The 22,977-nt window shown below is 37.6% G+C and overlaps 1 long non-coding RNA gene across 2 annotated transcripts in view; it reads right to left on the reverse strand.

Annotated features, from left to right (window-relative positions):
* LOC136292946 (uncharacterized) overlaps positions 1 to 13,112 on the reverse strand; it is a 61,733-nt gene extending 48,621 nt beyond the window's left edge. For both annotated transcript variants that reach the window (XR_010722007.1, XR_010722008.1), the window contains exons 1-2: positions 13,006 to 13,112; positions 4,179 to 4,351 (exon numbers count right to left, since the gene is read on the reverse strand). This is a non-coding gene — a long non-coding RNA (uncharacterized lncRNA). The remainder of the gene's footprint in view (positions 1 to 4,178; positions 4,352 to 13,005) is intronic.
* Between the last annotated feature and the right edge of the window lie 9,865 nt (positions 13,113 to 22,977).

Genomic DNA, 22,977 nt, shown 5'->3' on the forward strand with positions numbered 1-22,977 from the left:
AAAAAAAAAAAAAAAAAAAAAAAAAAAAAAAAAAAAAAACACAAAACCCAACCAAAAAAAAAAAAAAACCAAACCCACAAAACAAACCCAAAAAAACAAAGCAGTTATTTCTCGTGTCATCTTTATCTTGCCCATAAAAGCAGTGCCTCCTTTGAGAGTGACTTATGGTTGGACTTGGGAGAAAATGAGCAACTGGATCCCTCAGAGAGAAACAGCAGAATGTGAGATGTGGTGACAAAGTTCTTTGTTTTCAGTCCTGCGCATGTTCTGCAGACAAAAGTAAAGGCCATGTGGATGAGGTGGTTTTCTTCCACGACATAAATCCAGCAGTGCCAGGAGAACTGGCAACTCTCCCAGCCACAAGAGATGAATGCAAGCAATTCAACAGATGTGCTTCCTGAAGGACTGTGCATTTCCCTGTTTTGCTTAGACAATTTGATCTCAAAAATCACATCAGCAAAGACCTGCTCCTCACTGATGTACAGAGAACATCAGTTCAGCAGTGGCTCATCCATCTTAGATTAGTTGTTTGAGACTGGAGCTGTAATTAACTTGTTAAAAATGTGGGTTTATTGGACAAAAGAGCTGATTTGAAAGCTCTGTATGATTGATTCTACTGAGGCAGTAATTGTGTTCATTACTCCCTATTCATGAAGAATCTTAAATTCTCTTCCTTACTTGGAAATCACTTTTCCTGGAATTCATTCAGATACCAGGTCCTCACCTACCTATGAGGACAGAGCAACTGAGCAGAGCAGTGGTTGTGAGACCACATTAACTAAAGATAAAGATACTTCAAGATTCTAAGTTGGTAAATGAGAGCTGTCTGATTTGAGATGAACATCTTTTTTTTTTTCCTGAACAGATGGTAATGCCAAAAATCTTTGTAATTTTATTTTTTCTTTAATTTTTAAGTAGCTCTGGAGTCATGAGAGAGAAAGGATCAGAAAAATAGAAAAAAGCTGCAACAAAAGCTAATTTTAATACAGAGGCTCATGACCATCACACTCTCAATCAGTCTTTTCATGACCATTAATAATCAAGTACTAATTGTCTAGATTTTTGCTAATGAAACAGATGTCCAATGGTTTAATCAGATATTACCTGAAATATTTGCTTGCTTTCCTTTCTCAATCATTGACAGAGACACTGAGCTGACAGCTGCTGATAAACCTGCCTGTCAATTTGAATTAATCAAATTTTCACACAGATAACTGAAGGCTACCATACCACAAGGCTGATCAAAAGAGTTTTCAAAACAGAAAACTAGGTTATTTTAATTTGTATAATTCCAGCGAATAATTGCAGTCATGCAGCATTTTTTAAATTTTGATGTTGTGTTCTGATAATAATAACATATTTTCTCTATTTATTGAGCATACATATTTCCTTCAAGTAACTCATCCAGTTTAATGCACTGATATTATATTACCTGTGTATACTTGAATTAATTTACATAGTTTTACTTTGCTGTTTACTGACATTAATTCAGTGTAAGAGATATATTTCAGACAGACTTTTTTAAAAAATGTAACATCATGGTTTTAGTTTAGAGACACAAGAAAAAAAAAAGAGCCATGAAGAAACTGGGGTTTTTTTTCCCCTAAACTCAGAACCTGAAAAAAAAATTAAAATAAAATGTTTTCATTCATAGCATTAAAAAACCAAAAATTCTTTTATTACTTCTGTCACCTCTAAGGCATAATTTGTGCTTTGCACTCTGTCTCTGCTTCAAAATCCTTTCTATCTGACAAGTATTTCAGACAAGTTTAGCTTCTGATTTCTGATCTTGAAATACTTAATACAAATACTCACAAAACCCTGTCTGCAAAGAAGAAAGAATCACTGGAACTGCAAGACCAGAGATTAAAATTTTTGATATTTTAGATCCATTTTCAGATACTGGCCTACCAAGAGGTATTGGCATAACAAATGGTCTGGCAGTTCTGAGATGCAATTTCTTTGCCACAGACCTAGAAGCTGAAACTATTTTTACAAGCTGATACGGGGGATCCTTCTTGGGTGGCACTATTAAATCAGGACACAACTGGAAGAACACTGTGCCTTGTTTTTTTATCTCAACATGTCTCACTGTATAGCTCACTGCTTGAGAAGTAGCTTGGAAACTTTTTCTGCCTCTGGAAAAGTGACCTTCCTTACTACTTCCTTACACTTCCCATTCCTTTAAGCTCATGCCTGAAAAGCCAAATAATCTACTAAAGACAAGAAATTTGGGCCTTTAGCATTTAGTGCTTTTATTTTTTCTTGAGATGCATTCTAAAATCCTACAAGAGGTTTCCTTGCACCCATTCCATTACATCCTGGATGGATCTTGAAGCCTAATTTTGACACTAAACCAGAACAGAATGCATGCTAGCTAGCAGAATTAACACATTCAGTTTCACGTAACAGTTTTGGTCAGATATGACTTTTCTGTGTGAGCAGATGTGTTCACTGGTGTGGTCTAGAAGATGCTGGTGCGGTCAGACATTTCACTGCTCACCAGAAGTATGATTAAGCCTAGTTGCAGTGGGACAACGTACACAATGCTTGTCTAAGGCTCCTGGAAATATTCCCCAGTGACCAAGAGTGCCATGGTGGTGTCACCTGCGTGTGACAGGCAGGACAGTGCCATCAGCATGGGCAGTCGTGGTCAACCTACCAACCCGAGTGGTTGTACAGCTCCACAAAATCAGGGTCTGCTGTTCCAAGGATCCCAACAATGTAATCCAAAAGGAGTACCAACAAAAGTGCTCCATAAAATGGTCCTTAAGTTCTGCCATTCATTTGGTGTGCAGAAAGTTGCACCTTAAATCAACCCATTTAGGGCTAATTGTCATCACGTGTCTTTATGTTAATTTTAAAATAATGGTTTGAGCACAGTGAGTGTGGCCCTCAGCAGAAAGGAGGCTCAGGAGCACAGGAGAGACAAGACCAGTGATAAAAAATCACTGGGTGCTATGACAAGGCTGTCTGAGAGTCTCTGCTTGGTGTGAGAAGAGAGTGATGATACTCCAGAATGTGTCAGAAAACAAGCAAAGAATATAAAAGCAACATTATGGCATTAACTGGTGTTAAATCCAGGGAAACACATGATGGAGAGCAGAGCTCCTCTCTTGATAAAAACATGTTTTGTACAGGTTTTACTCTACCCTATAAGAAAAGGCAAAGATATTGGTAATTTCCTTGACTCAGAACAATATCTTGCCCATTTCCTCATTTCATTTCAGCAACAGATTCTCTTTTTCTCCACCAGCGCCATTATCTCCCTACAGCAGAGATAAAAACATGCAACAAGCAAGTGTACACAAAGTAGCATTACAGCAGCCTGTGTCTGAAGTGGAGCAAATAAAAAAGATGCTTTCAGAACTCAACTGATTTAAGAGACACATGGTATGGAGAGCAGGCTTCAAAAGACAGGGGTTTGCTTTAGAAAAACATCTCACATCTCTGGGTTAGAGAACCAGCTCTGGAGAATTTCAGTCTCCTAAAGATCCAAGCACCATAACTTATCACAAGAAAGTTGGGTTGGATTTTTTCCCTTCTTAACACAGCAACAATCATAACTCAAACAGAACCATTCAATTTTTTCCAATGTCAGCTTGCCAGGTTGGCTTAGAGATTTAGCTTAGTTTTCAAATTAACTATTTCTGTAGCAGAGGTGAATGAATAAGAAGGCAATAATGTCTTTATGTAGCTTATAAGTTGGAAAAAAATAATTGCGGCTTAGCTTTGACTCTTAATTTTTGCATCTGTTGCCATAGCTGGGATAAGAAACAGTGAGGAGGTGTTAAACTATTGCAAAAATTCTTAGCCAAAACAGTTAGGTATCTGATTCCATCATTTTTCTTGTTCATTTGTGCATATTTCCCTGAATGATTTATTTAGCAGGAATAAAGCTTTGGTAATAACTAAATTTTGAATGTTCACCTGAAAGGCACCAGCTGTAATGCACACTGATGTCCTGATCCAAGAGACCACTAATTGGGAAAGCATTTTGGCTACCGCATTTTTCCCCTATATAACTTGCACATTACTTGTTCAAAACCTGTGATTCTGCAGCAAGTGATAAAGCAATATCTTTATATATATATATATATGATATTTATATTTGTATTTATATATTTATATTTATATTCATAATATACACTGACAAGCAATAGGGAAAGCTACCTCACCTGAGCTCTCCCTCCCATGGGAATAGCCAGCCTTCTCCCCAGCAGAATCCTCACAGCTCAGACTCTCCCCTCTGCCAGCACAGATTTTAAGCAAGGACATGAAGTTATGGGTTATGTGGAGATGTAACTTCAAATTTCAGGAGTGAAAGGTCCAAGTTGCTTATGAGATAGTGCTGCAAACAAAAATAGCAACCCTGAATTGTAGCACATACATTAGAGGCATTATTTTCTCTTGAATTTTTAAAATGTCCCGTTTCAGACAAGACCACCCCCAAATGTAAATAAGTTCGTACCATGTATTTTATACTTTCCCACTTGACGAGCACAAATTAAATAAACCAAATTTCTGTTCCAATTTCAGTCAATCTACAGTTATTCCAGTATAAGTAAAACCTGTCAGAAGAATGCTTTTGAGGATATGCACACTGTTAATCTTGAATCAAACTAAAATGTTGTCAGACAACTTCGTTCAGTATTTTATTCCTTCTAGGTCATATTCAGGAAGAATTGTCTTTCGAACAAATGGCAGAATGTGCACTGTACATAGGTAAGATGATCTGGGGATCTGTATCTGTGGACATTTTTCAATATTTTAAAGTTAGAAATGTGCTTTAATTACATATTTTCTTTTCAGGCTGTACACATTTTAAAAGTCCTCTAAAAGAAGATTACACAAAATGAAAAGAACTTTTTGGAAGAAGTCAACACTAAACTGTCCTCAGATTTTTTAAAAAAATAAGTTTATCTACCTTCTTCAGTAAAACATACCATAAATATCCCAATAACATAAATTAGCCATGTAAGTCACACAATTTAGCCCCTAAAGCTCAGTGCTATTCCTGCAACTTCAGAGACATGAGCTACAAAGGCCAAAATGAAACACATTAATGAAGTATAACATGTGTGAACAAAAATACTTGGTTCAAAACTCATTTAGCAGTTGAAGGGAAAATAAGTCACAGATTTCTGCGTGCCTTTGACACTTCTGAGAACAACTCTGGAATTATTTTCAGCCATTTCGGCAGTATGATCAAAAACATCTGGGCCAGCTAAAGGCTACCCCACACGTTTGCATCCACTTGTAATGGCAGCACAATTGCAGGCAGGTGCAGAAACCAAATCCTGCCCCTGGATTTTCAGACAGGATCACTGTGTAATTTTTATTGCACCAACACTTTGTCCAGTCTGTATGGAAAATGCCTCAAAGCGGCCCCTGAGGAGTCAAAAAGTTTAGCCCCAGTTCCCAAAGGCATCTGAACATGTGAATGACTTCCTCAGAGTTTTGCGTTTGCCTTCAGAGGATGTTTCGCCACACTCGTGCCTTTATAGCTCCCTAGTTTTACAAACTTGCTTATTCTAGTGGAACATCAGGGAAAACAGCAGTTTAATTTAACATCTCTGTTTATCACAGACTTTGCTGTGTTACAAGACCTTTCCAATTTCAAACTGAGTGAAACAAATAAAACATAGGTGCCAGGTTCATTAGCATTTAATGAATAACAAATTAACTTGCCTCTGCTAGTAATCTGAACTTGTCTTACTCCTGAGTTTTTCAATTATGTTATCTTCTTTCATGCAAATTAAAGGACTACACAAGCACAATTAGATGTGGCAGCTACAAACAACTGGAAAAGAGCTCAACAAAATAAATTACAAAACTCCTTTTTATTCCAGTCGAGCGTGTATCAATTCAGATAACTGGCAGCTCTCCTCAGCTTTTATCTATTGCAACCCAGACAGGAAACAGGCATTAAGTTTGTCTTTCTATGAAAATAAGCCAGGACTTGTTCCTCCCCTGTTACATTCCCTCCCCTTTCCCACTTCCTATGAATTCAATTTCTTGCTGTTAAACTGAGGCATAGCCTAGTTCCTCTGTTTGACCCAGATCTGCTCACTAGCATCCATAAATATACATCCCTTTGCTGATCTTAATGAATTCTCCTTTTATGACATTATTTGTCTAAAGACATTCAACATTTTTCTTGAATTCCAGTCATGTTTGCCTTTAGCATCTCAAGCTCCCGCTCTTTTCCCAGAAGCCAGGGCAGCAAAAAGCTTCACTATAAAGAAGCTTTAAACTTAGATGTTTTTCCATCCCCCAAAATTTTTAACTGCATTTTTCTCTATAACCTTGTCCTACCATTTCAGACATGTACTGTTGCATAATTTTGGCTGTCATTTTTGAATGATGTTTTAATTATAAATGTCATATTCAAAACAGTTTCCTTGTTCTTAAGAAGCCAGTGAGTATTCTTCACATTTAACTCCCTCTGATAAAGGGAGAAAACAAAATGTCCTGATTTAACAATAAGCATTGCTTCAAAATGACAGTTTTAAAACATTTTAATAATAAAATGCTCATTTAGATTTATCAGCAAACTTTTTCAAAAAAACCAAAGTGATTTAGTCAAAATTCACTGCTTTGCAGGGGAGGTAAAGCATTCGAACCCCCGTCATAAAATTATGCTGCTCATGGATGCTGCTGTTTGGCACCTCTGAAAAGCAGAGTATCCAATAAGCTGAAACCATTAAACACACTAAGGAGCCACCTACTGAACTGACGCTTCTTTTGGTCTTTGTATTTCTTTCCTAGGCAATTCTGCCTATAGAGCTCACGAAAATTTTGTGGGGCAAGGTTTGCCTGACAATATTTGGCAGCTGACACCTACAAAGTTTACATACACAGGAGAACAGCGCAAAGTGGAAGCTCTGAAAAATACCCAGATTTTTATATCAAAAAGCTCAGCTGTTGCACCCCATGACTAACAAAGGCACAGCTGATAAAACACTCCCCCTGAGCAGAAAACGGGAGGTGAAATATGTTAATACGTTGAAATATGTTAATAAGAACAAGGTAGAATAATTCACAGAATTTAGTTGTGGGTGAAAGTATCAGAAAACAGAACAAAGGCCATGAAGTTTCTGGCAGATAGGAGGATCTAAAAGTTTTCTTTGGCAGTTCCATGTTGTGGTAAGAGAGTACACCTTTACTTTGGGGTTAAAAATTAGAATAATCTATCCGACAGATTCAAGAAACTACCCTCAATCCCACCTATTTCACTCTAGTAAACTTTGCCTTTAAAAGGTTGCAAAAATACTTTTGACAGTGCAAAAACTACGCCCAGATACCCTAAAAATAATTTGGGTTCATAGTGTATTCTTTCAAGGAGACTGGTGATTATTCCTAGGCTCTTCTGAGAGCGAGATCTGCAGAGAAGCTGCATATGTCCATATGACCATATGTCCAGCAGGTCTTTGTAATTTTAGGGGATTAATTAGACTTCCAGAACCAAGTAACTTTGGAAGCAAAAGTCAAGATATTTGGTGTCTGGAGTTTAACAGTTTCATATTGAGGCAGTGCTGACCCTCTCCCAAGGCCTTAAAACAGGCCACAGATGAAATGAATGTCTCAGAGAACACTGCAGGCCCCTTCCTTCACCACAGGAATCAAGGAAAATTAATAAATTTGTTTCATAAATTCCTGGAGTATGTCCTAGCTAGGTCAATGACAGACACCGACAGAGCAAGGAAAGCAGGTTGATTCAACACAGAATTAATTCAACATGGAATTATTCTTTAAAAGAAGGGGATATGGAAGTTTTTTCCTTTCCAGGCACCACTTGCCAGCAGCAGCCATTGGTATAACCAGGGGTAACCAGGCCATAAAGAAGCTGTGACTTCTTTGGGAAAGCATTTTTTGCAGACAATCTTCTCAGCAGTTTGTGTCTGCCTTGTACTTAAATACACATTTAGGGCAGTGCTACATCCGTTATAATTTCTAAGCCAGTATGGAAAGTGATTTCACAGCAGGAAGAAAACTGTAGAATCTGCAATCCAGTGCAGCAGCACATTGAGCTGTTGGTTTGGTTTTTGTTTTGTTTTGTTTTTTTCCCCCTGTAATATCTCATTCCCTTTCATGCTCTAAGGTTCAACAAGAACAGATGTGAGATGTTGTGATCACTGCTTTTTCTGCAAGGAGAATAGTTTAATGGTTCTGTATCGCAGGCAACAGCTTCCCACGCTTATTTCTCTGATCTTATCAAGGTTGCAAACTATCTAAGCAGAGGAAAAAAAATAAAAAGCATTTTGATGTTTGCAGCCCTCTTCACAGTTTTTTGTTTTGTGCTGATTAGCAAAAGCAGACAGTTTTTATCTTGATTTTTAAGTGTAAATTGGAGCATTGGTAGCATAGGAAACCATGGGCAGAGAAGTAAGCTATGGGAATTTTTAATATTTATAAAGAAGCCTGCAAGAAGTTGGAGACACCACACAGGATGTAGAAGATTGAAAGTACATTTCATTCAAGGACAATAAGAGAATAAACTCCAAAACTAAGAGAATAAATTAAAACAAATCCTGGAGTGTGTGTGTATGTGGAGGGATGTCTTTTAACCTGTGACTGGAAGGAATCTCTGAAAAGGGAACACAGAGGCATGACACAGAACCAATCAGCACTTTCCTGACGTCATTCACATCAGCTGTGCTGTTTATTGGTTTTCAGAGAGTGAGAACCAGCTCTAAGGACATTCCCCCATGTGTTTGTTAGGAGTTACACGTGTCTTAGCCCACCTTCAGAGACCGGATGACACTCATGGTTCCGAGTATTAAAGTCTCTGGCCCTGCCCACTTCTATAGACAGTACCCAGCACTTTCTAATGTGCTCATAACAACATTAGCTTGAATGTGGAGCCCTTGCACTGTGTCTTGTTTCACCTGGAAAAGCACAAAAGCTCAAATCTAGATTTACGTGTCACATGCCCACTTAAAAATTTGTTTAATTGAGCTTTGGACACATGGATGCAAACAGGAGCCGTGCGCTCACCGAGATGCCCCATGCAGGTAAATTTGTGCGTCCAACAAGGGCAGGAACAGAGATTTCATTTGTTGTAACTCTGCGCAGAAAACATCAAATCTGGGAGTGCAGTGTTACTGCTCAGTGCCTCATTTCAGAGCTGAATTGGGTCAATGACCATCTGTCACATACAAAGCACAAGAGCAGAATAAACTTGGATTTTTTTGCCCTCTTCCTAGTGATGGTTTGTATCACATGTACCTGATTATGGCTCTGCTCATTCCCAAACTGTTATCCTGTTATTTGCACACAGGAATCACACCTACGTGACTGCCTGCTTTATTTTTAAATGTATTTGTCGTTCTCAACAATCAGAACAAAATGGTGAATTATGAAATGTTTCTAACAGCATATTTCAGTTTCAATTTAGTTGATCATGTTGATTTAGCTTTAATTCAGTGCAATTGAAGTTACATTTCAGATTTTCTCTCAGTGACTGAAGCCACACTCTTTTTGCTCTGATTGCCCACCCCTATTCTCTATCACGGCTCTAAGCATTTAGTACATTCTCTTCCCCGTGTCACATTGATTTACAGCTTACTCTGGGAAATGTTCATACTTCAACACTGTGATTAAATTATGGGGTCAATTCAGATGTATTCCTCACCTAGAAATTCTCGTGGCTTCAGTAGGAATTTGCATGTGCAAGGAATGCAAGAGTACACCACGTTCACAGCCAACACAAACAAAGAAATCACAGCTCTTCTACTGGGCACTTCCCTGATTTTCATCCCATTCCAACAGAATAAATTGATAGATAGATAGATAGATATTATTTTTTACCATTTCACTTAAATTCTATTAAGTGCAATCTTGCATATTTGAATAGTTCCATTAACTATTTTGAGAAATGTCATACAAATTTCTTGGGGGGGGGAGGGAAATGTAATCATGGGATGATCTTTCCTGTTTCACTGTTTAGAATTATGATGCATTTCATTTGACTTTTCAGTTCAATGTCATCTCTTGGTTCTCTCTGTGTTCTTTTGAGAAACGTTTCTTCAATTCTGTACTTTTGATTTTTGTATGTAATGAATTTGGTTTATATGTACATTCTTGGCGAACCTTTGGCCTTCATCACTTAGCCTTGAATTTGATGCAGTTTAGTTTTCCTTGGAGACAGATAAAACACAGTCTTTCAGCCAATAATTAGTAAGAAAATTAAAGGCAAGAATAAATAAAAGCTTGCATGAAAATAATTAATGTATTAAAATTGACAGTTAAAATATTAACTATCAAATACTAATAAAGTACTACTCTTAAAAGTCGTATGTTTTCTGGATTTTCTGCATACCAAAAGCACTTTGGAAGCATTTTATCCAAAGAGACACCGGCAGTTAGTCTCCATTCCTTGTACTAAGAAAGATTTAAAAATTCAGTTGGCTATGACCACCATCATTTTGATGAGCAGAATTCGGCTTTGAGGTAGAAATTCCACAAATATTTATGCAACTTATCTGTTTTCTTCTTTTATCTTTCTGTGAAGAATTTGATTCTATTTTCTATTTTTCTACACAATTCCACAGAAAATACTCTGTAATATATCAGCAAAAGCCTCAGAAACACAGAGATTTTAATCACAAAGCCTTAAGAATTATTCCTAAAAAAACCCCATTTCAAAACAGAGTGGGGTTTTTTTAATGTAAAATAATGCAAAAACGGTAAAGCCTATTACATTCCTCTCCTTCCTTTCATCCATTGTACTAGCTGGAGTAATTTACTCAGGGAATTAAGGCAGTGTAAAGTTCAGATGGGAAAAGACCAGACTCAGCTTCTTAGCCTGACTTAAGTTTGTGGTTTGGTGAACAAAGTGGCACCACTTACTACAGTCCAACCCTCCGAGCTGCTCAGGGCTCATTTCGAAGATGGTTTTTTTCTTTCCTTCCAATTGTTTCAAAATTTATTTCCCCATTCATTCCTTGCTGATGAAAGGCTCTGCAAAGCAACAGCACTAAAATGCCTCTGAAATACTCACAGGGTTTTATATATAAACAGCTGGAAAATGAGCTAAAAGGAGAATTGCATATGCACTCTGCAGAGACTGAAATTTTAAAGTGACAACTGATGCAGTTCAGGGAAAACAGGAAAGTAGCCATGGATAATGGAATTAGATGAGATACAGTCAAACCTCTCATTCAATTTCTATCTTTAAATCACTAAAATTATTTCTAGCAGTAATAGTATAGGAAGTCATATGCTGTTTCAGCAATCCATTTGTATTTAATTAAACTTATAAAGTATAAGTCCCAAGTTATCATTTTTGCCTTTTTGATTCATGCTATGGCTCATTTATTCTAATGCCTTTGGGAGTTTTGCCAGTTAATAATGGAAGAGGTCGTTTTGTTATGAATTGCTTCTTGCTTTTCCATCCCATGTATGTATTTATTTAGCTCACAGTGAAGGGAATTTTCAGATTTCAGAAGGGCTACCAGTAGGCAGAGCCACTGCCAGCTCTGGGTTGCAGCAGACAGGGAGGTTCAGATTTCATTGTGTCAAACACAGGGAGACAATTCTCAGATCGTTGGGGTGTCTGTGTGCTGATCTTTGATTTGTTTGCTAAAATGTGCTTCTGCAACTGATGTGCCATAACCTATCAACATCTGCAGGCAAGTTCTCACTGGCAAGGCACCATCCCTGCAGGATCTGCAGTCAGCAAGTGAAGCTCACTCATGCTCTCTGCTCATAAAATATTTTCCCCCCTTGGGGGTTTCTAAAACAATGCATTTCTAAACCAATGCCCTTAATAGCAAGTTGCAGCAAAACTGATGTTTTCCTTGTTTTTTTTTTTCCCTAGACAAACTAAATCAATGTTCACCAGAACAAATATCGTGCTACCAAAAAAAAAAAGTCCCCACAGATATTTTTTCAAAGACGGGACAGGGGAGGGAGAGGAGGAAACAAATGGTCTCTATCTTAATTAACTACATAATACCTTCTGATAGTAGGAAATGTGTTGGGAGAAATCCTCTAAGTACATTCAACACCTAGAAGATAATACGGGTCACCTGTTTTCCCCCACCTAAGAACCAGGGACCACACTGATAACTTTCGCAGCCAAATCAGAGCTTCCTGCTGTGCTTCCTGTTACTGTAAAATGGGATTTATATGGCCCAGTAATGTGTCCAGTAGATACATTTTCTCAGCAATATCAATAAAACCACAGCTTTAGTTGTGTTCCAGAGAGGCCTCTGATTTGGCTTAGCGGACATTTCTCATTTCCATCTTTGGACATCCATGCTTCAACATCTGATTTTTAACATGCCAGTAAAGAATATTGAAAAATGCATCGTGACACATCTCACTTGGCAATAAATGTGAATAAATTGATACAACGTAGAAACCCTTATTATTCAGAGGACCTGAGGATAATTTGACTTTCCCTGCATTCCACTCTGTGTTATTCAGGACTTCTGATACCTCATGATTTTTTTCCTAAGGCTTCCAGTTCAAACTGACATTCTGCCTTATTGACGTTTAAATAATACCAAAAAAAAATTGTTTAGACCCTCCAAACCCATGTTTTCCTTTCACCAAAACATTCATGAACACTAAATATTAGAAAATAACCCAGCAGCAAAGTACACATACAGAATGATCACTGGTGCCTACATACACTTCATTTTCCCTTTAATGACATAAAAGTATTCTTTTTTTTATTATTATTATTCTTTTGCTTTCTGTCAAGCACAATGGCTTTTGACTGTCTTTCCATCTCCAACAGTCACACAGAGACCTGCCAGACCTGAACCTTTGATTTGGACAAAACATTTGTACACCTCTGCCAGTGGCACTTTAACCAGAGTCACCATCAGCTGCGTCCTGTGGCACCAACATGTGGAAGAGCAAAAAAGCTTGGGGAAACTGACAAGAGACAATTGCCTCCAAAAAATGATCCTACAGACTTCTTTGTAGGGGTTTCTGACAGGATGAGGTCAGATATTCTCCATGGCCTTTGATGGGCTTACACCCAATTACCTGCACATCCACTGGCACCCACTGTGGATCCTGGAATGACAGCACCAGGGAGCTCTGACAGCTGAGCAGATCCAGGAGATCCCAATGCTTTGGATTTGCAAACACCATCTGCAGCCAAAACAAAGAGTTGAAGAACCTCTAAATCCGTTTAAGATGCCAGGCTCCTGTCCCTGTGCAAGCCCAGCATCCATGTAAATGCCTTGTGCACAGCAATCCATGGGCACACACAGACACCCCAACACGGCTTTGAGTGTTACAGACCAATTCAGATGCAGTTCCCACCCAAACTTTGCAACCCATGGCCTTTGACTCTTTACAGAGGTGAACTCTGGGGTTTATCTAACATCCTTTTGGAGCAGCCACAGACAATCTAGCTTTCTTGGAATGTATTAGTCTATGCTGCTGCAATAAAGGCTCCAAATTAAATTCCCTACAGGGATTTTTAACTGCCACACTAAAATGTACAAGGGATTGTTTCCCCCCTAGTAGCAGTGACTACCATAATGACTGTTGAGTTTGGTTTTGATAATGACAGATGTTACAAAGACAAAATAGGAATGCTTAATGAGATTTTTGCATGCCATATATCAATTTCATGTACTTATTTTGAAATTCGTGAGCAATAAAACTGTTTTCTGCAACATAAGATACAACGTCTCTTATTATATTAGATAAACTTTCTATATGGCATCAGATTCTGTCTATAAGTTGCTCCAATTCAGTGTCTTTTGGTTGAAGCATTGCAAAAAACTCTTCAACTTCTTGTGGTGAAATATAATCCTAATACATGGAGAAGCAGATGAATATAAAATCAGAAGAAGAGAATTTATACAAATCCCTGGCTGGGTACAATTTGTTCTCTCTCTGTTGCTATTTTATGTGTGGTTATAGAAATGTGGTTGAATAAAATGACAAAGCATTCTATTTTGATACAATGATGGATAAAAACACTTTTTTTTTTTTTTTTTTTTTTTCACTTATAAGTGCAGTTTCCTTTTTAGAAAAAGTGCAACACCTACATGGTGTAGGAAGAAAGATTACAAAGTTCCAAAAAGAAGAATACTGAACAGACTGAATAAAATAATCAAATAAATAGTTAAGTAATTTTGGATTCTGATTATATTTAGAAATATAACAATGAAGATATGGGTAACTAGGCTATTTTTTTTTAATAGTTGAATTCTTTTAAAAACCTGTTCCTTACCTTTTACCCCTCCTTGCCCATTTCCATCTTTTTTACTAGAATTGAAATACTCTGATTTAGAAGGAGCTTAAGAAACTCTGTTCATGTAATAGATTTTGGAAGTTACTGAAGTAGGCAGCGAGTCTGAACGCTCCCTGAAGTATTCGCAAATTTGTAAAGCAAATGCTGAAAGTGCCATGTAGGTTTTAATTACAATATATTATTAGACTTCTACATAATTTAATTTGCCACATCCAATCTGAACTGTGCTATCTATATCTTCAGAACACAGCCCACTTCTAGCTCTTGCTTGCCAAGGAGGGGCATCTGAGTCACCTCAGGGCCACAGATGTCAGCCCTCAAAAGTACTGAGCTGCACTCAAAAATAGAAGTGGGAGTGCTTCCACGTACATGCACAGAGCTAATACGCAGGAATAAGAAGTTACCAAGTCTAAAGACCCTTATGTTTCTTCAGAGCACTGGATTCCCTCCACTCTTTTTGAATCTCTAGGTTTCTAGCTGAAGGAAGCGATCTATTGCGTTCCTCTCCTGAAATGCCAGCAGTGAAATAATTTTCCAAAAGAGCATTTTTAAAACCAATTGCTGAGTTCTATCCATGCCCTCAAGTGATATTTTCACTACCCAGCAGCTACGGTATATAACACAGGGAGTAGGATGAGCTGGCAAACTAATGGCAGCCATTTGAGTGTCCTCTGAATTATTAATAAATTAGATCTATGGAAACCATTTAGAATGTCTCATTAAGCCGATTAACTCCCTATTTCATGAGCAAACACTGGGTGTTCTAACAGAACGGAAGGTAGGAACTAGTAGATAAATAACCATTATTAGAAGAGCTGGGATTTCTTTCTTTTTTGGCACAATTGCCAAGCTAGGGAGAAAGTGTTACTTGAAAGTCTCAGGGAATACTTTCAAAAAATTGGTGTGACAGAAAATTAGCATGAACTATTTAAAAAAAAAAAAAAGGATAATCTGATTACCTAAAAAGCGTTTGTGACAATGGAGCTAATAAAGAATGCTATCTAATTTGTACAGGCCATAAGATAGAGCAACTGTAAATTAAAGCTACAGGTATATCTCTGGTTGTGCTGAGGATTTAGTGGCTAGGCTTAGGCACAGCAGATTAAGGTGTGGCCCCTCAGGAATAAAACCAGTGCATCCAAACTGAGAAGAGCAGGGGATGTTTCACGTGGTATTTTATCATCTGTGTCTGCCTGCGTGTAATTTCAGCACTCTTACCATAGTGTTTATTGCATTTTAATTGATTAAAGAAATAAACTTCACAGACAGAAAATAAACTATATCTTTGAGCGCTTAATGAGACTTTCTAAACTACGTTCGTCTCTTTTATCAACGTAAATGTGGACTGGCTGCAGAGGAATTAGACATTTTATGATGTGCTGGAATTAAATTAATGATGATTATTTGGTGATGCAAAATTAATGCATTTTAATCAGCCATTATTAGCGCATCCATTTGCATGTTATTCTTTTCCTAAAGTATTAAACACAGAATGAGGATGTAGCAGATAAAAATTTTGCAAGTAATTGACAGTCTATTACCAAATATGTTTTCATCTACACTTGGAAAATTTCAAGAGTACAGCTGTTTATTTTCTTGGTGCACAAAAGAGGATTACAGGAGAACCTATAAAGAACATTAGTGCCTGAATGCAGTCATGCTCTGTGGCCCTATTCACTTAGCAGCTTTTCCCAGGATAACTGAAATTCACATTAAGTTTTCTAGACATGGTCAACAAAAGCCCCTTAAAATCCTTCCAAAACCCGCACCATCATGCTGAGGATGTCCTAAAATGCTTTGCAGACACCTAAAACCTTGGAAACAACACAAAAGCAGTCTCATATCAAGGATGCTGATATGTAGATTACAAATACGATCTTTCCTAGCAGTTAGAACTATTCCTAAGAATTTGGAACCCTTAGTGACATTTTCAATAATTAGATATTCAATTAGTATAAAATTAGCCAATAATTATCATATAATTGTATTCAACTTTGGTGTGTATATATAGAGTGTGTTTATATATATATACTTCTAATATATAAGTACAAATATTTGCTCTTTATTAGCCTTTAAAGCTCCAGAAGTAAATATAAATTATTCTGAATCATTATATTATATGTCCGAATATTATATGTCTGAATTATAAAGACACGTAATTTCCCACTTAGTCATAAGGTAAGCTGTCCAAGCTGTCCAGGGAAGTTGTGGAATCACCTGGAAGTGTTCAGATGTGTGTACGTGGCACTTGGGAACATGATTTAGTGTTGGGCACAGTGATGCTGGGGTAGCAGCTGGACTCGAGCCTCCTTAGAGGTCTTTTCCAACCTTCTTGACTCTGGGAATCTTTGATCTTAGCTCAGCTCTCTTAGCTGCTCAGCGGTAAAAAGGATTTTCAAATACAGGGTTGGGATTTTTGGCTCCTTCAAATAGGTCTCCAAATTTATACTGTTTGGATAAATAAAAAGCTGCACCTATTTTCAGCAGGCATTAGTACAAGGAAAGTTTGTCTCTTCCAGGAAACCAAACTCCGCAATCATGACGGATCGCCTCCAGCCGTACTTATGAATGAATCTCCAAATTATTACTTTTATTATCCCTGATGAGTGCTACTTTGCATTCCAGTTTCTGTTATTTATAGAACAAAGCCTCAGGGAGTGAGTACAAACAACATATGGAAGATCTACCAACTCATGCATGCTACTTCAGCTTGACTTGTGCTTCCACAGGGATTTGGGTACTAATACTGAATTACTTCCTTATTGGTCTGGAACCCTCTGAAGGCAATCCCCATTTTTCAAACCATGTGATCTTTATCCGATAAGGGAGGAAGAAAAAGAATGCAGCACAAGCTCAAGTCATCCTTTTTTAGTTAGTTAAGAAGCTACGCAGCACTAATATTTTCCTAATATGCTTAGGAAGGTTCTCATGTTATATCAACTAGCACATAGTGTGAATTTGATGTAGTTTTGGGCCCAGGCTGCAGTCCCTGTTCAGCTGATTAGCACTGGTCTGATGGCATAAAGCAGACAAAAAGCCATTTTTTCAGGGCTAGAGAAACACTCAGAACGACAACAGAGTGCGTCTTTTCTCTCCTTTAGAAAAAGCACCTGGAATAAAGATCACAGTGAGGATGTTCCTGCCCTTTTGCAATTTCTCCCAAGTCACTTGATCCATTAAACACAGAGTTACACATAACACCGGTGTCTCAAAAGGTACAGGAAACATTTTGCACTTGCACCTGGGGGCTGCCCCATTTGGGAAGGAAGGAGAAGGGGTGAGCAGGAAAGCAGGAAGAGGCCAGCTGAACTCAGGGGGAGATGACGTGCTAGGTTTGAACCTCGAAGTTTCTCTTGTCCTGCCTGGGCAGCCCTGACCCAGCACAGGGCTTGCTGGCAATGCTGAGGCAGGACATCAAGATGGGTTATTGCTCGTGGCTCTTGAGAAGAAACACTGGCAAGACTACAAACTGTAAGCCAAAAAATCTCTTCTCTCATTCTCAGTAAAAAGAGAATAAATGCTCTCAGCTGAAGACATGAAATATGTTCTGTCAAAAGGAATATACTTTATTGTACGTTCCTTTAACAGCTGAAAGTGTTCGCCAAGATACTTCAAACATCAAATCTGCTTGAATTAAAGTGTGGTCTTTACTGAAATGACATTTCAGAAAGGTATTAATCACTCTTGCTTTAAGTTGTTCCTTAGATGTCTATGAATATTCTGCATTTGTAAATAAGTCTCAAATCCCACATTTGATTTCTATTGTTTTCCAAAGAGAAAATGGAAATAACTTTGAAAACTCCTCCCCATCCCTTGAAAGAGATTAACAACCGTATTCTGTCATACTGTGATATTTCCCCTCTGTCTTCCCATAAGTATTACATGACCAATACTTGATGCTACCTCACACCCAAAGGCTAATCTTTCCTCTAGGGCACAATAACACTGCCGTGGCTCATTTATAAAAAGGAAGCTGTACTCAGAAACTGTACAAATGCAATGTGCTTAACCTCTTGCTCTTTCCCTCCTCCCCTCTCTCTCTTCCCTCAAAACTTGATCATGGGCAACAGTTCAATATATTTTTGAGCCATTTTTACTGAGGTCACTGGAGCCTTTGTTCCTTCTTAGCAATCATATTTCACAACTTGTCAACCATTTTTACTCCCTTCAGGATGGGAACTTTTATTTGTTCACTTAAGAACAAACTCTGGCAGATAAATACAGAGGTTAATGTTCTGCTCCTAAGTACAGCTTTGCTAAAAAAGGGGTTTTTCAAGCTTAGACAATGCCCTGGTCCTGATGAAATGAATATTTGCACGTTTGTCCTTATGCTTCACCATATGTCATTGCCTGCAATGATGTTGAGTAATACAGCTGTCAGATTAGCTGATATGGCAGCTACTCTAATAGATTGAACAAGTAGAACCTGATCACCTTAAATTAAATATGGGCATTTTTGCCATATGGTATTTTTCGGGGCTGTAACACCGATTGCAAATACAGTCTCTGTCATAAAATAAACTAAAAATCCTAGAGAGACTATGTACATAGACATCACAATATTGTCTCTGACAAATGAAGTGGAATTTCAGGTAAGGGAACTTTGGAATCAGATTTCAGTGTCTGGGGAGAACTCATTTTGCAATTTGTTGTACGGCTGTAAAAACAACAAATAAAGCATTTTATTACTTGAAAACTCCATTTCTTGAAATTACAGCTTCATTTTTATGATGAATATATCTGAATAGGAAATGTATATCAAAATATATGAGGTATGAAAATACAAGCTTTGTTTCTAAAGTACGAAAGTCCTTCCCTCGTTATATAAACAACTGAGTAGTTACGTTGCAATTTTTTTTTCCTTTATTTTGTTTATTAATTTGTGGAATTCATTGCCCCAAGTTGCTTTGGATACCAGGAGCATAAATGAAAGAAAATCCCTCGGGGGTTAAGCTGTTCATATATACAAACTGGTGCACGGAGTCCCAGATGAGAACACATACCAGCTAAAATATCACTCCCATCCTTGCTCCAGCACTATTTTCCTTCCCCGAGTACCAGCTATGGTCTAGTGTCAAAGAAGGAGTAACTGATCATTTTCTCACCTTCTTCAGTACCTTCATTTTTCTGTTCCTCATACTAATTGGCTAAAAACAGGAGGTGGGAGCTAAAGGAGACAGCTTCTGCCTCTCCAACACAAAGGCAGCAAAAGGAAAGTGTCCATAACATTTTCACGTTGTGACAGACTTTGATTAAAACTATCACTCAGGTATACTTTAAAGTATAAAAAAATCATCCCGTACTTCAAGTTAGACATTAATTTTCCATGAAGATTATTTAAATGAGTAGGGGCTGTATGTCAATACTGCCAGTTGAAATGATACGAACGAATTTTTCTTTACACCTGAGTTTGTTGCTATGAAACATGAAACTTAGTGACAATACAGCCTGCTTTGACAAAAGCAGTTGTATACACACCTTAAATATCCACATTTCTTTGCAAATTTCTTTTTTCTCCAGTGCTGCTCAGATTTAAATCTCTATAATGTCTTCTATGATATAATAACTTACTTGAAGCTTCCAAAAATATTTGTTAAAATTCCTATTTCTTTTTATTAATAATCCTACTGTTAGTACATAAAATTTTCTGTTATATGGACACACTGCAAATAAGAACGCAATTTTTAATCAAAACTGTAAGGGTAGAACATTAGGGATAGTGAATTTTAAGCCAAATTTTCAAATCTGATAAATTGTCTAAATTATAATGATGGTTAATTGTGTTCTTCCTTTTAGAGACAAGACTAAGAGGCAAAGGGGAACTGCAACTTGGTTTTAGCACACAACCCTCAGCCCCCGGTCTTTGAAATGCAATGAGCAGTGGAAAAAAATTTGGTGTAGTCCTACATTGAGACAGTGATTCAATTTTCCAAAGAAAAATTGCTCTTCTGTGAAACCTGGATGCCAATAGTCCCGAGTGCATAAGGGTTTAAAGGCCAGAAGGAATACAGTGCATCACACCAGGCCATTAATAACACTTCACCAGAGAGAACTATTTTGTCCAACACTAAGGAAAATTTTTTTGCTGGTATTGATCCGAACATTGGCTCTTTATCATCAGTCAAGTCACATCAGAATCGGGACCCATTTGAGGGGAAAGCAAAGTCAAAAAAGGGGGAAAGAGAAAAAGGCTATGGGACTTGACTGCAATGTAAGCATGATGCTCATTAATTTAAGATTAATTGATTCAGAAAGCTGTCCTGATCAGGATAGGAAGCTGGAAATCATATCTTTAAGCAAGTATTTTCTAGAAAATTATTTCAAATAATAGTATTAATTATCGGTTCAGAAATTGGCAGGAAATTTGTGAGATGGCAAGACTTCATTGATGACATTTCCTGTAGAGGATTTAGTTAGCGCTCAGAATCCAGACCAATACAAGAGGTTATTGATTTAAGGTGTGGAAGAAGATTTCTTTATACAGTATTGTCATCCTCTCTCTTTCTAACCCTTCCCACTCTCAAAGACAAAATGCAGCAATAGGCTCCTATTTCCAAAAGCTGTCTTAGAGACAAATTAATATGATCCTCTGCAGCTGCATTAAATTAATACACTGTTTAGCCATTTACAGTTTTAGATTTTTTTAAATAATTTTTTACTTTTTTTGTTTTATCAAAACAAAAATGAAAAAAAAAATTGTTCCTCTCTTTCAGCCAGAAATATTTTGCTTTTTTATCCACCCACTTTGAAACACAATATTCTCTGTCAGCTCATGGATACACTGCTCAAAGATGTGTAAAGCTTTGTTGACATTTTTAGTGCCATAAAAACTTCTAACTACAAATCTGATCACAGTTTATAGGAAATCTGAGAAGAACTAGACAGACACTCAAGATAGGGGAGTGGGACTATGAAAGAAGAGCTTGAAGAACTGTATTTTGGGTTTTTTCTGGCATTTTCAAGGCTGGGATCAATCACAGCCTCATAGGTCCTTACGGTGCTGTTTAATTTTGGGGAGATAAAAACTGTGTCCTCATCACTGCATTAATATCAGTAATAATATCAGAGTATACTAAATCCCCTCCCTTTTTTTTTAATATATATGAGAACTTAATTTGGAAAATCAACCAGGCTTTTGACTGTTTTCAGCTCACAGTACTGAACCCAGCACCCTTCAGTCCAAATAATAATCGAGTTCTGTTCACAGCTACTCCCTGACAAAAGTGGAAGCACTTAAGGATTTTGTAGCTCAGCCTGCCATTGTCAGGCCATTGTTCTTGTTTCCAAAGGGAGATGGGCCTATGAGAGGTATAAATTAAGTAACCTGAGCTGTATGAAAGGAAAAACATAAATGCAAGCACTTCTTGAAAGCTGCACCGTGAAACAGTTGTTTAACTCAAGTAGTTATTTCATCTTTTTCCAGTTAAACAGAGGAACAACACAGAACCGAGGTCTAAATTTCAGATACATCAGGGTGGTACAAGATTCTGGTTTTAAAGAACAAATGCACAAGACACCCTTCTGATACACGTAATACTCTAAGTTTTGAGCCAAGACTCCTTTTGGAGCGTGTGAAGACTAAAGGAAGGCCAGGAATCCCAGTCACGACTCTACAACAGTAAGAGGTGTCCAGGTTTGGAGGTGAAAGGAAGGAAAGTAATTAGCTCACACAGGTCAGTGTCCAAGTAACATGCCAGATGAAAGGAGCTTTCAAACCTCTCCCTCCCCATCGACTCTGATTCCTTTGTACTCCAGCAGTTCATAGAGAGCCTTACAAGGAGAGCTGGATACCTATTGACAGCTGAGAGGGATTATTAAGGTGAACTGGAATGAAATGCCCTTGTTTCCTGCACCAATGAACATCCCAAATGTGGCATCTCTTTTATTAGAGATGAAACCACTCTGTTATTCTCTCCATTCCACCGTTTTCTGAATGTTCAAGATAGCAATTTCAATGGCAGTCAAGGACACCCAATACAATGTATTTCAGAGACAACAGGCCCAGTGTGATCGTTCACTGGTATTTCTACCCTGGATAATTAGAATGACGCAACCCATGCTAAAATTAATAAATATGTAGAAGCATATATCGGTATTATAATCATAATTTTTTAAATCTCATCTACAGCAGTGAAATATAAGAAGATACAGGATAAAAAAAAATCTCAGGACACTCACTAATCAAACCAATAAAATTAATTTAAAAATAAGTAAACTAGCAGTGAAGGGAATATGATTCTAATCTACTGTCTCCCTCAAAAAAAATATTTAAAAATCAGTCCTAAGATTTTTTTTTTCCCAAACACTTTCTCTGCTAAGAAACCTCCCCCAAATTTGCCATTGTGTCTGTGGCATGAATATATTATGAGTGTCTTGGTTTGTATGTATTCTGTTGCCTGAACAGAACTTTCAATTGTTTTTGTCCCTAATAAGTGAGGGTGGGAGTGTGTGTATGTGGATCTGTATTGTCATGCAAAAAAAACCCCCACACCAATCCAAAATCTTTATGAATTCACTGTATCCCACCAAAGTCAGAGGTATTAGAACAGATCAACAGCCCAATTTTCTAGGGATTAGCTAACACAGAAAAAAAGCCAAAAACACAGGGGGGGAAAAAAAAAAGCATTTTTCCCATTATGCAATTGGAAAATAAATTCCTGTTTGGAAACTGTATGAGGCAATGATGGACAGCAAACTTAACATCCTACTGTAGAGTTCAGCACACTGTACTACAGTAAGTTAAAGTG

The sequence above is a fragment of the Chamaea fasciata genome, unplaced genomic scaffold (assembly GCF_029207755.1).
Source record: "Chamaea fasciata isolate MVZ Bird 193981 ecotype frontalis unplaced genomic scaffold, bChaFas1.0.hap1 SCAF_8, whole genome shotgun sequence".
Taxonomy (NCBI): domain Eukaryota; kingdom Metazoa; phylum Chordata; class Aves; order Passeriformes; family Sylviidae; genus Chamaea; species Chamaea fasciata.